At 37.3% G+C, this 25,365-nt stretch overlaps 1 long non-coding RNA gene across 6 annotated transcripts in view; it reads left to right on the top strand.

The window, feature by feature from the left end:
- LOC121294339 overlaps nt 1–24,229 on the top strand; it is a 43,345-nt gene extending 19,116 nt beyond the window's left edge. Inside the window, exons 2-5 of one of the 6 annotated variants that reach the window (XR_005946772.1) lie at nt 6,846–6,946; nt 7,785–7,936; nt 19,926–22,021; nt 22,975–24,229. This is a non-coding gene — a long non-coding RNA (uncharacterized LOC121294339). Of the gene's footprint in view, nt 1–6,845; nt 6,947–7,784; nt 7,937–19,925; nt 22,186–22,974 lie in introns of all 6 variants that reach the window. The other 5 variants (XR_005946773.1, XR_005946770.1, XR_005946768.1 and 2 more) reach the window with 5 other exon arrangements.
- Nucleotides 24,230–25,365: the final 1,136 nt, after the last annotated feature.

The raw sequence follows: 25,365 nt of genomic DNA, 5'->3' as shown, positions 1-25,365 counted from the left end.
GAATCAGTTGATTGAATGGGACGTTATCAAGAAAAATCATGCTACAGGACGAGTGCAATTTCATTTTAACAGGGACCTTTTAGACCATCATGCATAACAAAATCGATCGAGCCAACACATTCCCATATATATATATATATATATATATATATATATATATATATATATATATATATATATATATATATATATATTATTATCATCTCGTCATAGGCAAGTGTCCTGGTTTCAGGTCCCCAGTATCCGACTTTATTCATGAGGGTCCTTCTGAAATAAGTACTCACAGGAACTTCTATATCTTTAGTCCGTCGTCGTAATTTCGTCGTGACAGGTTATTGTTGCGCTGTTAGCATATAACCTGGATAAATATTATAATAATAATAATAATATAGTAATAGTATTAATTATCATCTCATCATGATATAATAACCACGAAAACTTTTGAAATTGCCTAAACTTTAACGGATAGAACTTTTTTGAATATCATATTTTTATGAATATTCAAATATGTATTTATTTATTTATTTAGAATAATCTAACAAAACGTGACGTGCATTAAAAAAAACTGTCACAGGACTTTTTGAAATTGCACGCATCACAATAGCATGGTGTTCTTTTCAGAAGAAACCATGCGAACTTAAACTGAGTTGCAAGTCAACGTTTCAAGTTTTCCATACGTTAACGACACTGTAATATACACCTTCTATATAAAATATAAGCAAATCTATCATTTAGATGCAATTATACGTATTTTATTATTATTATTTTTTCTATTTTTTAGATATCTTTTGAATGTTTATCTCAATCCGAACGCAAGGCCCTTTTGAGAAAATATGATTTAAAAAGTGGGGTGTAAAATATAAGAAATAACTTTCAGTTTTCCTGTTTTTGGATCTTCTTTAAATACGACTCTTAACTGTCGAATTATAAGTGTGTGTTATAACTGTACACCTCTGGAAAACACAATGACACAATTTCTGAATAACCTTATTTAATTAACCTGGATTATATACAAATGTGACGCAATTAAGAGGACCAGACAGTACCAAGATTTTAATTGGTAGATTATTTACATTAAAAGAGAACCTCTAGACTGAAATATAATAGTAAACATTATGTTTTGTTAAAATTAGTAGATTTTTAAATCTATGAACCGTTTACAGATTTAGTCTGTTGTGAAACGAAATATTGCATTGCATACTTTATCAACAATCTGGATAAATGTAGTACATTTTACATAATAATAATAATAATAATAATAATAATAATAATAATAATAATAATAATAATAATAATAATAATAATAATAATAACCCGAACTTGCAAATTAGTAACACCCTATACTCCATAAACATTAGACACGTGGTATATAGTCTCATGAACACCTTTACTTATTGGTTTGTGATAACTTCTTAGTATGAACAGATATTGTTGCAATATCTTTCATAAAGAAAACTCATTAAAAACCCGTGAACTGGATTTTAACTGCAATTATATCGATCCATTAAATGTGTAACGGAAAGCACGTGGAAATCGGATTATTATTATTATTATTATTATTATTATTATTATTATTATTATTATTATTATTATTATTATTATTTTATATTACAGTATTTTAAATGTAGTTAATGCATAAATAATAAAGGCATTCGATCAAATAAACATTAGTATATCTACTTTGCAATTGCTTTTTCTGCAAGGAAAAATAAATACATTTTGAAAGAAATGCATTTTATAAAACCAATGAATGTAACTCCATTAAACGCTATAGCTGCAGAAGTTCCGAAGACTTTCTGCCAAAAACGCATTTCTCTTTTTTTGGGTGAGGCTGTTCTGGTCTGAAGAGTGTAACCAGGCTTTAACATGACCATGGGATAGGGTTACACTATTTGCAATTTATAATGTTAAACATGTTTGTGATCCATATATAACGCCGATGTACCACAGGTTGCAGGTGAAGTAGATTATTAAAAGGTTAGTTTGCTTCAGATTCTAATGTTTGTAAATCACTGTGATTGAATTTGATTTATCCAAATCCACAATCTAAAAAAGATATCCCTATTCTTTTAAGAGCCTGCTGTTCCATAGTGTGTATAACTCTGTTCACTGCTGTGTTTAAAAATAGGAATCCTCCGTTTGCCTGTTTTAATATTTCGTCTTAATACACAATTCCCTGTCTCTTTTGCATAGTTACAGTATAACCAATAAACTATTTAGCAAAATGCTGAAAATTGATCATTTCTTTTGCAACGCCAAGAAAACAGCACTTGTACAATTACAGCCCTTAATTGTTTGATTAGATTGAAATTGTTTGATTAGTTTTCATGACTTGTAATATACTGTGTTTTTCAAACGATTTAACAGTCGCGTTTCTCTAACATGGCAGGTATTACCGAACAAGTTGGTCAGCAAATGATGGGGTTTTTCAGCATTGTGCGTGGGTGGCTGATCTACTGTGAACAAACAAATTCACTGGATGTACTGTACAATATTTTGTTATCTACTACAGAAGTTTGATATAGCGCGTTTAAACTGGGTAAAAAAAATCCAGCTAATTATTATTATTATTATTATTATATTATTATTATTATTATTATTATTATTATTTGGTGCTAAGTCAATTAAAATTTGCATTAATATGAACGACATTGATTTTGATTTTTTTTTTTTTTTTTTTTTTTTTTTTTTTTAAAGGTGAGGGTCAGAAAAATTGCATTTGCATCATTTGCAATGAATTTACATTCTAATACATTCGCGAAGCACCTGTTAGGTGATCATATCAATTCCAATAAAGGCATTGCGGTACGAAATACCTGAACAGGATTGGTCCTGGAGTCACAACCATTCAGGTGAAGCAAACAAGAACTAACGAAATTAAACGCGGATCAAATGAATAATGGTAGACGCTTTCTTTTTAGAATAGCGTCTTATGTTGTGTTGTGTTGCAAAATCGTGTACATCCAACATTCAACAATGTACAAAGCATATACATTTAAGACGTGCTACTCCCAAAAAAGGACGCTGCACGTTTAAAATCATACAGCTTTAACATAACAGTCACAAAATAAAGACAACACGAAACCCTATTTACCATAGTGTATGCGCCATAAAACACACTGGAACTGATATAAGAACAGGTGAAGTCTGCTGAAGAATATAATGGTTTAAATATATCGGGGTATATAAGCAAAACTAACTGGAATCAATGATAAGCTGGAAAACCCCTATAATTGAACAATGCCTTTTTCATTATAGATGTGCCCCTAACGATTTAGGGAAAGCGAATAAGAGGCGCTGTCCACGGCCGCTAGTGCTGAATTCTGCCAGGGCAGCCGGTACAGGCAAGGAGAGTCGTTGCGATATTGTAATTTGAGAAACAAAAGATTGCTGTTTATTCAGAAGTTGCCAATCAGACTCCTCCTTCAAAATTTAATTGTTTTCCTGTTGGGCTTTTTTTTTTTTTGTATACGTTTATGTTCCACTTTTTACACGACAAATCTATTGTTGAAAGGATACAGCTGAATAAGTACACTATTCAGTACACGGTAAAAATAAATACAGCTCCGAGGCAGGTGCAGAATATTATATATATATATATATATATATATATATCATATGATATATATATATATATATATATATATATATATATATTATATATATGAGAAATCTAGTACTATTTCTGAAGATTTGTTCTAAAAGTATATATCTGGATCATTTACTAACAAACACTATGGTTGTGCGAATGTTTATATGGTATATTAAAATGCAGTTATCTTAGCTATGTCCTATATGAATCATATATAATAGTATTTAACATTTTAAACAGTTCATTAAAATGTATTTGTATATAAATACATGCAGTAGAAGTAAAATACATCTAAACGAAGTGCCTGTGAGTGCCAATGCTCTTAGCTCTCTCTAGGCTATACACACAAAGCAAGGACAGGGCTGTGGGGGTGTTCTGAGCTCGAAGCATGTCAATTATTTGGAGGTAAAATCCTTACAAACCACTCAATATTCTGGCAATGAAACAATGACGGAAGATCAGTTTGACGAGCATCCAATTTTTGTTGGCAATAAGAAAGTCGATGTTTATTTTCTCTACCACCAAACCTGCTTCAAGACGACAGCTGTAAAGAAATAGTTAATGAGAATTTTGTTAGGTATATATCAGCTAAATGCGTGTTTTTGGGTTCAAATCACCTTTCAAACCTAGAGGACAAAGTGAAGCGCCGTTATAAAACAAAAACAGAAGAGTTAAGGACAAAATCACGCTATCATTTCGACATGCAATCGTATAGATATTGCATAATAAAACAACACAGCTATTACTGACAGGCTGTCATTTAAACACAAAAAATAAGCTGTAAAATAGTGGTGATCTGCAGTAGTAACGATAAATTCAATGCAAGAAATAGATATTAAAAGCGTTGAATAGGCGATACACTTGTGTGTGTGACATATCATTAATATGATGGTGGGTCAAGTTTGTAAATATTTTCATTATATTGTGGGGTTTGTATAGTTCTTGCAGGACAATGTGCAATTTACCTGTAATGTACGATAATTGTACGATATCGGTACCCTACCAACACTTTACAGTACCTGAAGATTTTCAGCACCTGGGACAGCTCTCAGTCAGAAGCCTCGATTCATGTTTCTCTGCTATTTACAGTTTGGTTGTGTGTAACTTCAATCTGCTGCTCTACATACATACGCAATGTTGTAGTTCTCCATTATACCTTGATTACTATGAAAGAATGTGTTGTTATAAAAAGCGAGTGGAACTGTACACTCTAAGGAACTATAAGAGACTATAAAAAGAAGCCTATAAAGATAAAAATAGAAAGATTGGATTACTATTTCCTGTGTGAATGGTATATAATAGTATGTAATATTTCACTGCGTCTACACTGAAAACGAATCGTGTTACTATTAGAAATTAATTTTTAAAAAGTTTACTCTTAGATCATACTTTTTTTAAGAAAAAATTTAAAAAATGGAGGGAAAAATGTAATTATTCTTATTCTTATTCTTATTATTAGTTGTTGTAGTAGTAGTAGTGCTAGGTTCATTTTCTTTGCATTGTTTTTGAAATCAAGTGCATTTCAGAGAAGCGTTTTAAATGACATTTTATCATGGAACTTCATTGAAAGAACACACTATACAATACCAATGCGTAACCTCCTAATTGCAAGAAGGTATACATTAAATCCTGTCGTGTATGACCTTCTTTGACTTGCATCAGTAATCACCACCAATTCCAGTATAATTAAAAGAGTGTCTCGTCGAAGTGTGCTGTATTTAATTCGATTTCTCTGTGTTTTAGTTAAAGGTTAACATCATGTATTTTTCATCTTGTTTCTCCACCCTTTGGGGCGTTTTTTATATCATGCGTGTTTTGTTTCCAGTGTATTGCACCTTCAGTTTACTTTTTGATATAGGTGACGCTCACAGTAGCCTGTGCAATGCGTGATATATCCAGTTTCTATCGGGTTGCCATGATGGAAGAAAGCAGGGGCATCGGGATACAAAAGCAAACACAACAACCAGGCGTATAAAACATTGAAATTACAGCAACGAAAGCCATGTACGACCAAACCTGTACAAATATACAACATGCCAACGAAGATCTCATCCTCTCTACAGTGGGCGTGTCTTTACCGTCCACTCAGGATAGCCGCTGGGCGGGGCCCTGGTAAAGGTACAGCGAAGCCCAGAATCCTAACGGGATGTGTCCTCTCTGCACACGCATGTGTTTATCACGGGTTAATGCAGGCCAGCCGCGGTTCTCAGATAATACATGTTTCAAAGGGCAGGTTTATATCGTGCAGGCCACTTGCGTCTTTTTTCCGAAGTGTAGGTTTAACTACTAGATTTCCAGATGCAAATAATTCTAAATATGTGTGAAACGGTGCATGTTTAAAGATAGGACTGTTCTATTTTAGTTATTTCCATAAGATACTGGGACTAATGGACCATGTTACATATGTTACACATTAAAATACTGCTATTAATAACCAGAACCATAATAAACCACCATGTGAAGAATTGGAATTGTGAGTTGTTTACGAACCGGTTGTATCGAGTAGCGAGAGAAACATTGACATGAGGAAAGTGTGTTGCTCGCTCATTATAGCTTTCTCCTTAAATAAACAGTTTCTGTGCGACGATCCTTTTTTAATGCATCATGCAAACAGCACTGAATGATAACTGTTCCCCTGCCCCTTTAAATGAAAAAAAGAATGCTGAGGAAGATTCGACTGCGTAGGAAGCAGCAATGCTGGTTCGTGACACACAGCATTGTGTATTAATGTACTGCAGTGCAGTCATACTGACACACTCCTCCGTGCTAATTAAACATGGCTGCTTTACCGAGGTCATCGCCTTGGCAACTATTAGAGGGGTGTCAAGCTCGAATGAAAGGATCCATGTTGGCTTAATATAAATTAATTGATCAATGATATTTATTAAAAAAAAAAAGGATTTATCTGAAATTGTATTATAATCTAGTAAGGACAAGACATGATAAATATGCGTCACAATTTTATTCCACTAAAACATTTTTCCATCACTGTTGCATCATATAACAAGGACAGCATTATTGGGAGTGATGATCAGATTCTGGGTGCAGTATTGTAATGAGAGGCAAAGCAGCAAAGCCTGTCTCTTAATCTTGGTATTATTGGGGGATTGTGACCAGTGCAATATGTCTAAAATGCAAAGAGTTTCAATGCATTATCCCTATTGGTGTTGGTTACATTTCTTGTATTTAAGACCCCCGTAGTGTTCCACACCTCAAAGTAAAAGTGGACCCTTGTGCACCATTGTTGTTACAGAAGAGTGGGTGTGCAGAAGCTGGCCCCTGGCAGGGAGCAGTCTAGGGCTGCTTCTCCTTGGGTTGGTGGTGTGACGGTGTAACCATCCCTCAGCACCTGGGGTAAGTGCACCAGTAGAATAGACTCAAACCAACCTCTGCCTTCCAATTCTACAATGTGATTGCACTTTAGGGTTTTGCTGATTTGTTTTTTGTCACATTTGCCTGAGCATTGTTTTGTGTGTGTTTAATTGGAGCACCACAAGCTGCACTCAGAAGAGTGGCATAGGGGTTGCTAGATGAACATAAATCAAAGTTAGTTGTGTGACCCCTCATAATTCATAAGAATCACTTGCAATGAAAAGTGCTCTATAGAGTGTTCGATTTACCAGGGTTATATTTCATATTGGAGCCATTACATAAAACCCTCCATTAGAGTGTATAGGGATGGTGTATTATAAAACCTACACAAAAGAAGGTTTCCTAGGGAACCACATGATGTTATTTGGTACTCCCAGCATCTTGGATATAGTATAGATTAGAACATTATGAACATTTGCCTGTATAAACCAAAAAATACTGATTCTGTTCTCCATGTTCCGATAAATAATGGACAAATATACAGTATGAAAACAACAATGCTGTGTTTCATTTATTACACACTAAATTCAATGTAGTTTTACAGGACACTATGAATTCAAATAGCAGGATATGGGCAAGCAATTAATAAAATACACAATGAATAAAGTGAGTTGATGAAAAAAATGCATTCAAAACAATAATACCAACATGTATTTACACCATATTGTGGAGTCCTTCCCTTGGTGTTGTTGATAGAGTCAGACAAGCCTGTATCAAAAACACGTACCCTAACCCTAGGCCCTTCACTTCCCACGCTCCCTTAAGAGCCAGCCCCCCCCCCCAAAAAAAAGCCTTAGAATGCACTTTTCTGTTTGTCCAGGCTGCAGCAGGCCGAATCAGAGAAAGTGTCCACTTAATTGAAGTGTTCCAGAAGAGAAACGGTGGTCTATTCACAGACTGACCCGCCTGCAACGGGAGAAGGGCCAAGGCAGAGTGTACGCATTGTGCGGACCACAATAGAGCGCTTGACCGGTAAATTGTGTCCATGTTGTGGAAGCACTGTGCCCCAGATTGCCCTAGCAATGACGAGGGCGGAGGAGGATGGGGTCATCGTTTTGTTGGAGCTGGTCTGTAAAAACCCGAAGCAACAGCTTAAGCAACTCAAAAGCAATTAGCAAGCTTGCACACCTATTGTCTTTCATCCGTCGAACACCCATCAAAAGAAAAGCAGTAATTTTACGAGTAGGCGCAGGATAAAGGGATCTGGTACCACTCGTCCTTCTTTACAAGACAATTCCAATGGAGTCCAATTGTTTTGTTTTTGTGTCTCTGTAAAAATAACTCAAAGATCCCTTTCATATAACTGTGGATTATTTACATTTTAATAGGAACATAAAGGGAACCAAGAACTGGTTTTAATTAACGAATTCCTCTATTCATTCGTTTGAAACAACTTTTTTTTTTTTTTTTTTAAGGTGGCATTATTAGACAGCTGTAAAATATATTTTAATCGAAATGTTATACAAACCTAAAGTTTTGTTACACTGTAAAGTCTGTAAGAATTCCACATAGGAAATGCTGTCTTTTTGCTCGATGTTCCACAAGTTTTTAAAACACGTGTTCTGCTAACTCACTGCTCGACTCGCGTAAGACTCGTACCATTATTGCTTTAACAAAAGGCAGATGTTATTACCGGTCATAGGAAACCTCCAAAAGACTGCTGTCATTAGATTGTCACTGGTTCTAATCACACCTTTAAATCTAAATGATGAAAGCATATGATCGTGAATGTCAGGGAAATACCCTGAATGAACTGTGAGGTCAAACCGTATATATTTATTTTATTGGCATCGGTATTAATTCATTTTCCTTAATATTTCACGGCTACGCTAGCGATATTTCTTTATTTAAAATTGTGTAGTTTGTTAGTATTTCTATTAATAAACACATTTAATGAGAATAGAAATAACAAGCTGAACGTGAAAAGTCTGGTGTATTGCATCTTCGAATGTTGCTACAATGCTTCCAATCTTTTCTACATTACGTTCTAAAGTATTCCTATAAGACAATGTAATATAATAATACATATCATACTTCTATGATTAAAGAGGTTCAATATAGATTTTTTTTCAATATGCAAAGTTTAATATTTGTTTTAAATATCCAAAGAAAATATAATGCTGCATTAATAATAATAATAATAATAAATAATAATAATATAATATAATATATATATATATATATATATATATATATATATATATATATATATATATATATATATAATATATATATATAGCTGTTCCTTTAACATTCAGTGTCAGAAAGAATGACAGTGCTTTACATGCCTCTCACCACCTACATACAAATCAGTGGTACAAGTCATCTTTCTTTTCTTATTCTGTTTAATGGGATAGTGGTCTTTCAGCTTAAGACTTTACATTAAATTCAGTCTGAATATCCAGGGCTTCTAGAAAGCTTCTTACAAAAATCCCCCTATTCCTATATGAAGCTGCTTTATACCAACCTCTGGTCAAGTGGCCAGCCATCTCCCACAGTCCTCCTGAAAGAGGAGCATGATCCAATTCAAAAGTTGCCTGTGTTAAGCATTCCCAGGGATTTGGGAGTTTCAGGGTCCTGCAGCACTCCACCAATGGCAGTGGGGCTCTTTGACCTTTTGCATTAGTTTTCTTCTCAAATGGAAAAAAAAACCCTCAAAAGTGCTCTGGTCTCTACAAAGCTCCAATTCTGGTCATCCTTGTTGCAAAGCAACCCTACACCTCGCCTTCCATCAGTCCTCAAGCTTGCTTATCTAGCATTGTTTCTGACAGAATACAGCTATACACTCCACAGCCATTCTCAGGCTCTCTGACCCAAAGCACAAGCGTCACTAACATAAGGCTGCTCTGCACCCCACGCTCATGCCTTCTTCTCTCTGTTCTTCTGTAATAGAAGTTTGTCATTGCCTGCACTTCACCCTCATTCCAAGACTCTCATCTTCAACACCCCTCAAGATGTTTTGCACTTCACCCTCATCCTAAGACTAAAGTTTTTTTGTTTCTTTTAAAACACAACCTCTTGTAAAAAGATTACTTTTCATTGCAATCTCATTTAAAAGGCTCTCAGTCCCAGCTCAGTCTTTAATATGTGATGCTATCCTCTCCATGTTCTTCTTAAGGATCTCTCCACCCACAAGGTCCATTAGAAGAGTGCTGTGCCTTGACACTTCTTCACATTAAAACCCAGTAAACTCAGTTTAATCATAAAAATCTTTCATCTCAGTCAACAAGATTTAGACGGGACATGCAGGAGTAGCAGAATGGTTAAAAGTCTGTGTGCATTGCATTTCAGATCCATTTAAATAATACCAATAAGAATCATTAACAATAATAAATGTCAAAAGACATGTGCAGAACTAGATGTCATTAATATCGATATCATCAAGAAATCTTTTTTTCTTTGGGTTTATGTAGGTAAAATTGCAAAATAGTTATATATACAATTAAACAACACACACACACACACACACACACATATAAATATATATATATATATATATATATATATATATATATATATATATATATATATAAAAATGTTTGTTTCATAAAACATGTTTGTATAAATAATATAAATGATAGTATACTGCCTGCTAAATATCTTATGATTGAGAGTTTATGTTATGGATGATCCACCTTAAATTCAATACCTCTGGTGGAATTTACAAGAAAAAAAGAAACTGTCTGTACCCTAAGGATTTCAAAAAGTAAAAAAAAAAAAAAAAAAATAGGACTTGTCATGGATTGAATGGCCTCTCAGACCAAAAGCAGCGACAATCGCTGGGCTTGTTACCTAGTCTGGGACCATGATAAATCAGGACTACTTACCACTTTGAATAGTGAGCCTTGTAAGGTTAGGCCGCAGTGAAAAATCTATTTGTGTTTTTGTCATTGTTTGCATTCTAACTTAGAAATGATTATAATTGAAGACATTAAAAAATGCATCTAGACAAAATGTTTAATTTAGCTTATTCAATGTTTTTTTATTTATTTATTGGTATCTATTTTTTTTTCCCCCACTGGCAATCGTTTTATAGTTACGGATGACAGAAAATGTATTTTAAAAATGCATTCATTATCATTTATACATAACATATAAGATGGGTGTTGTTCCTTTCCAATTTGAATCCTTAATTCTTTGTGGAATTCTCCAAGTAGTCCCGTGTCTAATCCAGCCACTTGAATTATACCCCTGTGAGATGCACCTTTCATTTGCCCTTGCATCCCACGCACCTCCGATCTCTGTCTTTATCTGGGAGTGAAGAGGATCTTAACCCTGAGCCCAGCCCTGGGAGGAGCCCCTCACCCACAGGAGAATCCATTCTCTCAGCATCTCTCCATAGCTGTATCACAAGCAGGCTTAATTACATAGATTGGGCAAGTCGTTAAATAATTGAATAAATACCTCAATTTAAATACCTGACAATTTCAAAATTGCACAAGTTTTTTTCTGTTTTTTTAAACAAATATTAAAATTTTTGGAAGCTGCAGATGAATACCATAAAAAGATCAATACAATTAGATTATAAAAAAAATACCAATCATATTAACAATGGGAACGTGTGGCTAATTGTTCAGATCCAAAACGGTTGTGTCTTAGAGAAGAACCTTTATGCATTCATGTGACTAAGCTTATTTTGAAGAAAAGGGCTGGCTTCATCTGTGCAGAATAGCAACACATTTGCAGCATATGATAAGACTGATATCTATATTGGACGAACACATCTGGAGCACAGTGCAGAGACATTCTGCTTTAGAACCACGAGCAATACTGACACTCGTGCAGAGGGAAGGAGTCACTGTGACAGTCTGCTGCCGGGGGGTGGATCAGAAGCCCTCTCAGTGTAGGAATCGGTAGCACTCCCATTCTAGCATTGCCATAGTATTTACTTTTTATACAAGAGTGTGGAACGATTAGAGAAATAATTCTATATAGATAGATATAACAATAGATAAATAGATTGTAGTGGCACATACTATAGGAAGGAATACTGTTTCCTTAAAATTACAGTACACTGGACTGGAGAGTCTAAATTGAACCAGAGACCCTACTGTCAATGTAGGAGTGCCCAGCTACTGTTCCTGCTGAAGAGCCTGGTGTTTTTAACAAGGTGTGCAGCCAGCGTGCCTCCAAGACCCCCCACCCCCCAACTCTCTCTCTCTCTCTCTCTCTCTCATCAGATGTGGGTAAGTCTAGTCTCTCGAGAGGAGAGAGAGAGAGTAGAGTGAGTCGGAAGGGGGGGGGGTGGGAGAGGGAAAAAGCAGAGTAGAGAGAGAGAGGGGAGAGCAGGAGTCCAAGAGACAGGCTAGGGGGCAGAGAGTACTCTCTCTCTCTCTCTCTCTCTCTCTCTCTCTCTCTCACACACACACACACACACACAATGCTGTACACTAGGGCCCTGCAAAGAGGTCTGCTCAGTGTTGTATGTGTTGTTTACATTTTCCCACTTTATTGTCTATTATTAGTTTGGCACTTGCTGCACACAGCACTTAAATGTTAGCACATCACCGCTAAAGCATGTTCCCAGTTTCCTGCCTAAACAATCAACAGCAAATCAGTCTGAGTGCCATTTAAAATGCACTGGACTTAATATCTGTCAATAAAAGCGTCCCTTTGCCAGTGCTGTTGAATAATAAAACCCTTTTTGCAGCACACAGCATAGAAAGAATTGCATAGTACTCAGTCCTGCCCAAAATACTGCAAATGCACTACATATACTGCAGATGCATGGTTATCAAGAGAGCTGCAAGCTACTAAGTTATCAAGTTATTATTAAGGTCTGTTTAGCCGATCAATCTGATTTGTTAAATCTAAAATTATTAAACATTTGTACTTGATATACAGGGACTTAAGGAAACAATAGAGTTACAGCTGGGAATGCTTAAAGAACATGTATGTGGTAATGTGATAAACGTAGAAATATTGGCAAGTGACAAATTGCCCCAGCTCTATATAAAGTACATAGAGTCTTGTCCCCAGTACGCATCACAAAAAGATAGATGTGCTGTTTTTAACCAGAGATTCAACGCAAACCGTTCATATTCAACAACAGAATTCGCATGTGGTTTTATGCCTCACTGCCTATTATGTTTTAAGAATAAACTAACTTCATTTTAAACACAGAAACCATAGTTACATTTTTTGCTAATGTCTAAATGCTAGTGAGCATATTTTAAGGTTCACTCGTATATAATTTATAATTATTTATATATTCAACGTTATTAGTGAGCATATATAAACAAGATATGTATATATATTTTACTAATATTTTTCAAAATAATGTTGATTTTTATTTCTCCAATGTGATTACCTAAACAAATCTCTTTATTTTTGCCTATATATAAGTATCTAAATACTTATTAGACAGGTTAATAGTATTAGAAAACGGATAGATATATTCATATATTTATGAATAATCTGTACATCTGGAATAATCTGTAACGCATTAGCAGTTTGCCCAAACCCAGGATTGTTATTAGTAGTCAGGTCTGTACCAGTGCTAAGAAATGCACGGCGCTTCCTCAGAGCGACATCTAGCGGCCAGATGAGAACAACATTTTTCCCAACACCGAATGTCAATAAACGTCATTTATTTAAAAACTACAAGGATTACGATAAGAAGAAAGGACCCTGACAAAACCCTGTCCTGCAAAAATTGTGTCTAGCTGTTGGCATACGCTACAAATATTACGACTACTACTAATAATAACACATATTACAATGTATAATAGTATTATAATTAATCACATAATAATACATTCAGAAATAATGATTCTGTAGAGGGATCCTTAGCCAATATATGAATGCACCTTTTGAAATAGTGTATCAAACCTATCCCCTACCCTCCTACCAGTACAGCTGCTTCCGTACCACCCTTATTCAGTGAAAATGATGCCTGCAGACCTATTTGCATATGCACAGCACAGCCTTTCATTTGAATATCCATTACTACACGTGCATGCGCCATGAAGGTAGTGCAAGGAAGGGGCTTTCAATAAGATTCGCCGTCATCTGAGACCTACTGTAGCCTTATAACAGTGCTTCCTTTCTAACCAGGAGTCTGTACCACATAATGTGTCTGTACAAGCAGTCAGACAAACCCCTTACAAATGTTTGTCCTTGTGCAAGCAGTCTGGGTTTAGCTAACAGTGGGGTCCTTTCTCTAATGTAGTGTGTGTGTGTGCGTGTGGGTGCACTGTGAATTTGTATTTATAACCGGAGTGAATGCAGCCGAAGTCACACAGTAGAAGCATTGTCTCTCTGTCTGTCACAGTCATAACAACACTTCAGCTTCTCCTTTCAGAGCCCGGCGTCCTATACTGCACTGTGGCAGAATGTTAATGTGCCCTGCCTGTTGTGAGCAAGCGCACACGGAGTGGCGTGACAGGCAGTGCAGCGGCAGTCCTTTTCAGAGCCCACAGTGCTTCATTTGTTGACTGCTTTTTTTGTTTTTGTTAATGGAGGGGATGAAGGGGGGGGGGGGGGGGGGATTAAAGAGTTTTTTTTCCCCCTTCCTAATTCCTGTGAGAACGAGGGGTGTCCTAGTTTGGGACCGCATCCAGAACCACTAGTCCCTCACTACCCAGCTGCAATGCCAGCTGAGCTGTGTGATCACATGGCCTTTCTGTGTCAGGCCAATCAAACACCAAACCCCCATTAATACAAAGAGGTCTTGTTACACCCTGGACTGGGAAAGATGCAGGGTATATACTCAAGCAGCCCACTGACTGTCACCACGCCAATACGGAGAACCCTTATACAAGTTCCCTATAGTAACAGCATAGCAAAGTGTAATAAAGCATAGTGATAGCATTGTAAAGCATAGGTAAGCATTGTAAAGAATAACAAGGCATGGTAAAGCATATTAATAAACATCTAAAAACAACAGTAAACTCTGTTAAATGCATAGTAGAACCATGGGGAAAGCAGGAGGAAGCAGCAACAATGCTGAGGTGACCTGTTATAAGGGCAGGCACACTCGTCTCAAATAAGCCCCTGCTGCTTTCCACACCTGCCCAGCGAGTGTCCACACACTTCAAGGAAGCCATCAGAAAATGAAACAAATCTTTCTCCAGGAGGGATGACCTTCATCCCTGCCTTTGTAATATTACAAAACCAGCCTGTCTGCAGGGAGATCTGCAGTGGCACAGGGCATACCTGTCATCAAGATGATGATTGAAAGAGCATCTCTTGCATAAATGACGTGATGGCACGCCTCATCCTCGGTAAGCATTGCACGTGCGCCACTGTGCACACTGTTATTAATACCGAGCTATTATTATTTAACTGCTAGACAGTCAGAATCTCCTTTTTGACTGCAGTTTAATTTCTTTTTAGAATGCCAGACCTGGCATTATAAAACATTACAATTCTACACTCAACTTAATCTTTTTGTTCAAATGCATCTTTTTATTTGAAATACATATATTTATATGAAGAATGAGCAGGCAATTACAGTCCCAAAAGTCTTAAGTGCACAGTTTGGCTTATTTAATGTGCGTTCTTCAGGATTTCCAATATAAGACACGGTTGATATGTGCTGTACACAAAGCAATGTGTCAGTGTGCACCTCCCTCGGCTCTTGTTGGTTTGCAGAATTATAAAAGCACTACATAGCTGGTGTTATACATTAAGTGGATGAAATACTAAAAGAAAACACACAAAACATGCACCCTGGACATGTCTTTATTGAATAGGCATATTAAAGCATGTGCTGAATATGCTTGCTTTCTGCATGGTACAGAGCCATTGCAAGTGGCTATTCCAGCAGAGCTAAAAGAATCATAATTGTATAACATTTTTTAAATCATCTTTAAAGTGGGAAGTACTCAAGCACACTATGGAAAGGTTTGGATCTCAAATGTAGGGATAATTTAACAACCTGCCCTGGATCTTTTTTCTTTTAAACCAGTTTGACTTAACTGGAATAAAAACGCAGCTTAAAGGTCCTACAATGGGCTAACAGCGCTCGAGAAATCCCTCATTCAAGCCATGCCTGGTTCTTTTCTGCCTCTGATAACTAAACACTGAGCCAAGGACTGGCGATTCAAATCCGAGCACAGGCAACATTGTGAGACCCTGAGTTTGAACCACATTAAGAGGCAGATTTATCTCATAGGCTTTTCTAGGTGCTGTATTGCTGGCCATGCTCTCAGATCTGTTTTACTGAAAACAACGGAGACAGGAAGGGTTTCCTCACTGGAACTGGAATTCCCAGTTTTGGGAAATTGTGGTGTGCAATTCTTGACTGGAACTGACTGCTAAGCATTCATTAACTATAATGGCTCTGGCTTGAATATCTTTGAACTAAATTGCCAAGCCAGGATTTAAGGATTTAACTATGCAAATCCAAGGGTCCCCAGATTAGATTCAGGATCAGCACGATTGACTCTTTTATTGGAATCATAACTATATCCTTTGGAGGACGACCCACAAATTATTGGAAACATATTTTAAATGGCAATCTGTTTACACCATTGTGCTTTCTTGGAAAACATTTAAAAAAAAAAAATCCTGAGTTAAAGGTTTGCAAATAGGGGTCAACTGTCTTCATATAACAGGGATGGAAATAAGACTCCTATTGCGTAGCAGTTTCACCCATTCCAGCTTTTAATTCAAGCTCGATTAGCCACAGTGTATAGGCGACAAGCATAGAGTTAGATCAACCTGCTATGCAAAGGGAGCCTCATTTACATGTCTGAGTAAGCAGGATGAGGGACATGCATCACCTGCCTGTGAACACCCAACCTGCTTGGCTGAAATGATTTCTTCAAAGCCGACGACAGCTTTCATCCAGCTATCCCGAGATTGCTTAATGCTTTTGTATCGGGTTTGAAACTTTCGAACAGTCCTGTGTCCGATTCTCAGTCACGTGTAGTTATTAATACAGTGCAACCATTGACAGAGCTGATATCAGAAAGGATTATGCCCTTCCGATAGTACTTAATCTAGACACAGATGCATTTCTGATTTAAGACTTTAATCCAATGTGTATTTAGCCCGTAATTTGTGATTACCAGTGAACAGCTTTGTATTTATTATATATTTATTTCTTTGTCGCTCAAAAGTGTCGTATTCTTTCTCGATAACTGCTTGTGTGACTAAACATTGCATCGGGCTTTCTTTAACTATGTTTGATCTGCTGTTTGAGTCACTACATTAGTTTGATATCTTACGCTTCACAAGTGGGCTACACCGTTTCAAAAAATAACGAGGTGTCTTTTTGCAGAACCTGTGCAGAAATCTAATAAGACATTAGATATTTTGTATTTTCTCCCCAAATTGAATATATAATACATGACGACTATAGCTAAACAGCATACCGTAAACACACAACCCCGCCTCTCCGGTATGAATGAGCTGGATTGTAATTAACATCTTGTTTTATAGGCTGCATGTTTTCAGCACGCTACTACTTTTAAAATCTACATTTAACAAGTAATCAAAATAGTTTATTTTTTTTTAAATAATGGAAGCAAATTTAGGATGGAATATAATGAAAAGAAAACATAATAATATAAGGGCCTATTTAAAAAAAAAGGAGGAGGTCAAGAATTGAGATATTGTACATTTTTAACTGATTTTACAAAACTAGACTGCTGAAGATGTTTTTCATCAAATCTCACTTGATAATGGATAGTTAATTATCCATTAAATGGACGTTGGGAAATTAAAATTGATTTGTATTTATTTGTATTATTTAAGCAACGGTACATAATAACAAAATTAACAACGTTTGTTTGATTTCAAAAAAAGTTCTGGTCTTACCCTTTTGTCCGAACATGAGCAGAATTTTTGTATTTTTCCAGACGACAGTTCCTGTAGCCAGTTAACATCCTTGAACTGGGGCGAGATTGTTTTCACGAGTGCGTTGGTTTTTTGTAACACTTTTTAGCTGTCTTACTCATTGGAAGAAATTAATTATCGCCGAAAGGTTTTTAATCCTGAATGGGCAACATCAGGTAATCTACCTTGTCACATAAAATACCGATTGACTCAGTACTGTTGTGTAAAACTTATTTTGTCACGATTAAGAACTGTCATGCAGGCTACAATCAAGAACTACTGTTTCAATACCTTTAACTTCAAAACGATGCTCGCCCATTTCTATTTTCACTTGTTTTTCCATGCAGACCAAATATCCATAAGATTTAAATTGAAGTATGGCTTCACAGAAATAATTAATAATGAAAGTGATCACATATACACTTCAACTTGTTCAAGTAGGCGTGTGCATTGTTTGCTTAGATCAAAATGACCAAATGCTGGCTAAATTTGGTCACTGAGAACGCAATTAAGTGGGTAAAAATGTATATTATTATTATTATTATTATTATTATTATTATTATTGTAGTAACAGTCTTAATGGTAGCCTATTGATGTTTTTAATACTTAGGTCTATTATTTGAGGTAATACATTAAAGGACATTATATAGGCATATGGTTTCCTTATTTATATAAGCTACAGTGTTAGATTATTAACAAGAAGAAGAAGAAGAAGAAGAAGAAGAAGAAGAAGAAGAAGAAGAAGAAGAATTTGCAGCATGTTTGTAAAATGATCTTGTGGTATATTTGTGAAATATTCTGAATGTATTTCTTTAATTCTTGCCTTGTCTTGTGCAATGAGTAGGCCTACTCTCCTGTTTGAGATTTTAAGCTCAGTACTGGCAGAATTTAAGATTGAATGCAGCCAAACCCCCCTGCTCTGTACATCACTGAATAATATATTTCGGATTTCAAATCATGTAACTTGACACGAGAGCTACCCCTCGTTATGACCAAGAAGAAAGCAATTTAGTACCACCACATGGTAAAATGGATGGATACAAGAGATGGATACATAGACAATAATGTTTTTATTATTATTATTATTATTTATTATTATTATTATTATTATTATTATTATTATTATTATTATATAAATCCTCTGTAGTTCAATGCACATTTTCATATTCTTGAATCTATCACACACAGTGACAGGCCTACAGTATAATGTAGCTGTTGATTTACCCATGGAAACATGATTTAAAAAACCCCGTTGATAAAACAATACAGTGCTCCCGTATGCTTTAACATTTTAACTAACATCATCTTTATTTTCCAGTCCTACCCTTTCAAGTGTTGATGCTCTGTATTACATCTGTGGGTACAGGAGCCTCACACTGAGTTAACTGCACATGCCCAGACACTGATCGGTTGCTATGGAAAGCACGGCCTAGTAAAAAGAGTGGTGAGAGCACAGAGGGGGCAAGAAGCCTGAAAGGGGCTCCTGTGTGATGTGAGAAGGTCATTATCATGTTGTTGTGACAGTTTTATTTTTGTCTTTGTTGCCACGGATTCGAAGGACACTTGTTTTTTTTAATGTTGCTTGGCACGTCGTACCGCTGCTAATGACCAGGCCCTCGCTTTCATTGACTCCCTCAGCTCCTGCTCCCTCGCCCAGGGAGGCTACAATCCCAGGATTCAGCTGCAGGCCTGAAAAAAGGCTGTATTGTTCATTCCGGGACTCTCTCACAGACCCGGATACTCGTTTCTCAGGACCTCTGGAAGCACACACTAGCAGCTCCTTTCACACTTGTTTTTTTTTTTTTTTGGTGTTTTTTTGGTTGGTGGCGTTTTTATTTTCATTGATTGGTAATCCTGTTCAGGTCACAACAGAGCTGCCATGGCTTATATTTGTTTATTCATTTTTTCCTGTTGTTTAATATGATGATGGTGAATGAGAAAACATTAGGAGTCCTATTAATAAAGCGTTAGCATGCCGCTAAGTACAATGCAGTCTCATTCATTTAGCGGCAAAATGATGCTTTCTCAATATGGCCCCACTATGCTACAGTGGGTAAGTTATCCTCACTACTGAACATGTACTAGAAGATTTTGGACAGGGTTACTACAGACTGCACAGTGATGTAGTGATTGTAGCCTTGACTATGAGCTCGGTGTTTCTTCTTCTTTTTTACAGGCTTGCCGGTGTTAAAAATACGAGGGAGATTCTGGCAAAGGGAATCAAAGCATTGAGGTGTTTAATGATCCGACCGCAGATTATGCATTGTGAAGCTTTTCTTCAAGAGGAAAAGGGTTCTTCTCACCGCCCCATGCACCAAACATTATAGGTCATGAAAAGGTACAGAGACAGGGCCTATGTAACATGGACAGCAGCCTTATATTGGAGCAAAAAGGGTGAACGGGACAGCTGCCTCTAAACAGAGGCGATGTAAGATCCTGAGTCTTTAGAATGAGTCTGGAGTGGACAGCAGCCGTATGCCACGGGCACATGTTGGGCCAGAGAACCTTAAGAGTGAGGGATTGGAGGGCAGCCTCTAATTGGATGGAGTGTGAGACCACAGAGTCTGAGAGTGAGTGCTGGAGTGGACAGCAGCCCTGCTTTACGAGAGCTTGTGTTTAATAAAAGCAAGCATTGTATGGTACTGACGGGGGAGGGGGATCAGCAATCAGAAATGGAAAGTGAATGCTGAACACATCAACTACTTGGTGCAGCAACGTGTAATGAGGGAGCCCAGCCCAATCCCCCAAAGACACAGCCTTGAGGCCCCACAGCCTTCCTGCTCATGTGCTCATTAACAGCTGCCAAGTGCAGCCGAGCTGCCCCCTCATTGGCCTGCTGTTGCTTTGCATAGGGACCCTTAACTGTCTGCTTGACTCAAGTGCAACCTGTATGCACAGGAGCAAAGTGAGCCTGAATGATCACAGCTAAAGAGGCCAAGTCAAAATGAATTAACCCTTTGAGCCGTCAAGGGCTCATCCCTAAAGCAGGAGGGAGTTCAAATTTGTATCGGTTTTTAATTTATAACTGTGTGTGTGTGCATCCTTGTTTATGGTATAGAGTATTTTGCCAGAAATGTAACAAAATAAAATGTGTAAGAGAGATGGGTACAACATTACATAAAATAATACAGAATCACCTGTCAATCATAAGAAATAACAAAGTAAATGAACCAATACTGCAACACTTTATGAAAAATGAACACAAATTCCCTACAATTTGTAGTTTTAGATTAAATAAAATTAGATGATGTACAATACAGAGGGATAAAGGAAAACACATTGATAAACAGACTCAATACCAGGATGCCTGAAGGTTTAAATAGAAAGGAACAGTAGATCGTTACATTATTAACTACATAGAAACATAGAAAATGGACGAGGTGAACAAGACTCACTTTACTGTTGCTCAAGCTTGGAGTATACCTTCACGTTAAATGGTACATCAGTATACTGTCATCACTATACAGTCCCAGCCACATGCATTATACACAATATTTAAGTATAAAGTTTTATGTGTCTGATTGTTTAAAAACACAGGCAATGGTCTGGCAAACTAAAAATGTCCACACATGTAATTATGTATTTATAATTTGAATATGCGTAAATGCTGTTAACTAAGTACTAAAAAGCATAACAAGAGTTAAGTGGCATTACTGCCCAACTCTCTAGAGATCACACAGACTGCATGAGGGGGTAATACTGTGCAATTCAGTTGAAAATGACTGTATACGTCACTGCAATGCGCAGTAGCAATTTTATTTAGAAAACGCATTCAAGCAGAGATTGGTTGCTACTAGCTATTTTTAGGTTTGTTTCTAAGATAGTCCGCAGTGTAGTATTAATGCCAATGGAGCACATCGGGCATGAGAATCATACAGTGTCAGCCTTGTGAGCCCACAGTCTGACTGCAATAGAATTAATTTTACTTGACTCATCTTCTTCATCTGTTTGCCAGTGTTCTACAGGAAAGTAATTTAAGGTTGCTCTCACAAAACTCAAAGCTGAACTGCAGCTCTCTTGGAAATAGCATTGCTACCTTCTTTTTTTTGTTTTAAGTATGTGCAATTAAATTGTCGTTCTGTGTACTTGGAGCAGTGAAAAGTAGACACTGAGTAATACTTTGTCATAGAATGTAATACGTTTCTTTCTGTGATTGCATGCTGCTGTTGTCTTTCAGGGCCCCCTTGACAATGAGATGCACACCTGAAAGGAGTCTCTTCCTGGATTAACAATAATCAACATGGAATAGCAATAGCAATACTAATACAAATGGTAATTACAACTAAAGCAATGCTACAGAGTATTAATAGCTTTGAAAGGCTTGGTGAGCCTGATTGCGATGGAGTGTGGATCTCCAGAACTGCTTTTATTGTTGAAGGAACTTCCGGAAACTTCCAAAGGCATCTTCTGAAACGTTTGTCTGCTTGACTTGACAGGTAGGGTTGAAAGGTCACAGAAGCGTGAATTTGGCTGAAAGCCAGCTACAGGGAAAATCTAGAAAATGAACAGGGGGTCGAGTTCAAATTGAGGGACAAGACTCATCTAGCATGCAGTGACTAATTAATGCAGTGTTAATGATAGAGAGAGGGAGCTGGCACAGCAGCGCTGGGGGAGGGGGGTGGTAATGGGCAATCACAGAGCTCCAATTGAAGCTTAGCTACTATAGAAAATACAGTAATTGCAGCGCCTTTCATCTCTAACTGACTCCAGGCCTCTTATTTTATTTTAGTAGTTTGTTATTCGGTTCTGGCTTGAGGTTCTCAGCCACTCAATGGCGTTTTATTACATTTTTCTTTCTATTTATTTTGAGATTAAAGCTATATACTAGCCTGGTCAGCCTTGACAGCTGGTGAACTCAATCTGGAGGTTCATCAGAATTCACACGCACACACAAACACACACACGCACACACACGCACACACACACACACACACACACACACACACACACACACACACACGCACGCACGCACGCACGCACACACACACACACACACACACACACACACACACACACACACACACACACACACACACACACACACACACACACACACACACAAACACACGGACAGCACACACACTGGAACATGTTAATAATTCAGCTCTGTGTTTATACAGGTGTGCCCTTATCAGCAATTATATGGAAAAAAATGTTGGGTTTTTTTTTTTTTTTTTTTCTGAAATCCTGCATTTATGGGACAAACCCATCTGTACTGTATTCAGTATATTCAGCAGGTCTGCAGGAGCTCAGGGACCGGAGCATCTCACTGGACTCTGGTCACAGAGAAGGAGGGAGGAGGTCCGGCTTCAAAAACATCTGCATTCATCTAAAGCTTGAGCACTGTTGAGTGCGGATGATTCATCTGAAAGAGACCCTGTGCTGTGATGTACAGCAATGGAAATCGGATAAGAGAACGATTTAGAATGTGTCAGTCTTACTCTGTGTAGTGATGTTACACCATGCATAACCCGTACTGCACGACGCCTCATAGGAGTTCCTGATGACAGTGTTTTTTTGGTGATTTATAATCAGTTAACACGTCCTGTGCAGAGTCTGTTATCATAATAGACCTAATCTCTTTGGGCAAGATGCCATCTCTTACAACAGCACCATAAACACACCACTTTTTAAACTTATAAATAAAACCAAGCCTGCTTTACTCACTCACAGCACTGAAATGCACACAGTGGCACTAATTTACAGAATGTATTATTCATTACATTTAGAGTCATATGAAAGAGAAATCGGATCACAGCTGCTGAGCTGCTGTAAGTCCAGGGAGAGTAAATGCAAACAGAAGGCTGCTGCTAGTTCCCATTGTGTTTTCACTGCATTGCATGAGCGGGGCCTTCATTCAGGTGCCAGCAGTACCGCTGTGGCACCATCTTGTGGTCCTCTTGTCATTCCATTTGATTTATTCATATTCTATCGTTCTGGGTTTCTTTGATTTTTGCTTCACATGTAGGCTATGTGCTTGAGAGCTTGTGGCGGGTTCTTATTTCATCCTCATTGAATGAAAGCTTTGTTCTAATGACCATGACAGATTCTACAAATAGCACAAGAATAAAGGCTGGCCACCTAGCTTACTGTAAATGACCCAGCCTGAAATCCCCTGATCCATTGAATTAACTTATTGCTCTGATTCTCACTTTTGATAGCTATGTTATTGTGTGTTGGTGGAGAGGCAGAGACATTCACAATGACACACTGATTTGATCAGAACGAATCATTGAAAATGGATCCTGCAATAGTGAGTAAACACAAACGAGGTCACCACAAATAGACTACCAACACAAAGGTGCACATTAATAGTAATAGCTGGATAGGTATTACATTGCATTGGCTTTTTAGATGAGTGTAATGTTATTAGAAGCCTGTGCTGCCTTTAAAGCATGTTTGTTAGCCCATATTATTAAAGGAATCAAAAATCTATATTTTTTATTTGTATTTCATTTTACTAATTGTGTATTTGTTTGTGTTGTTCTATGTTGTATATTTTTAGTTTTTTGGGAGGAAAAATTATTAAAAAATTATCAAAAGTACTGGCATTTGCATTTGTATGTTTCCTTTTGAGTTCCAGAATGGCTGGGCAGAATGCTTGTTCTTCATGTTACCTGAAAAAAATGACTGGCTCCTTCAGGACTTGATAAGGGAGGAATCATTAAAGAAGCACATCACCCACGCTATGCCCTGCTTTGTGGTGTCAATCATGCATGACACATAATGCAATGAAGGGTCTGTTGCATTGCTCGAAACAGCAATGGATCTTCATTCCACCACCGTTCAGATCAACCGGATCAATACTACTCCCAATATGCTGTTACAGAAAGAAAGATGTCACAGAAGCGCACTTGCTCAGAGATCTTAGTTGTTATTGATTGATTTCAGTGATCTGTTTCAGCTCAATTAATTCCACCCCAATGTATTTAGAGTCTGCCTTCGTATGTCTAGAAGACTTCAGTTTACCGATAGTAAATCAGGGTCAACAATGTTTACCGCTGAAGTCCTGGGTTCATAATCTGACTGGCATCATAAAGGTGTCTGAAACCCACAAAGTCACCGCAGAGCAATTTAACACAATTCAATACAACTGTCACTTGAGACAGACCCAGGATAAAACAGTAGGTGGCTGTTATCCAACACATAATGACGGCTGGGCTGAAGCTTTGTTGAAAAATACATTCAATTGAAAATATTTATTTACAATGGGTCGATGGAAAGTAACAGTGGTTTTATTGTAGCTCTGCCCCCCCCCCCCCCCCCCCCCCCCCCCTCTCCAGGTTAAATGAGGGGTGCTCTCTTCTTCTCAGCTGTTCTTTTGCAGTTTGCAATTAGCGGTTTGTCGTCTATGTTAATTAAAAGCAGAGAATTATGCTCATGATAACTGCCCCCGTCCTGTCTCGTCCTGTCTCCCCTCCCCTGTCCCCTGTCCCCCACTAAATATTTGTTTTTTAATTCAAATAAAGTGTCAGTGGAAGCATCAGAGATGGAAGTAGTGGGGTGGTCTCCATACTGTCCATTGTGAGAGGAGACTAAACACAAGCACAAGGCCAGGAGTTCCTAATTAATGGTCTGAGTTGTTATCTGGACAAAGCCCTGCTATTCTTTAATGG

The sequence above is a fragment of the Polyodon spathula genome, chromosome 19, assembly GCF_017654505.1.
Source record: "Polyodon spathula isolate WHYD16114869_AA chromosome 19, ASM1765450v1, whole genome shotgun sequence".
Lineage (NCBI taxonomy): Eukaryota > Metazoa > Chordata > Actinopteri > Acipenseriformes > Polyodontidae > Polyodon > Polyodon spathula.
This window is presented reverse-complemented; position numbering and strand designations above follow the sequence as displayed.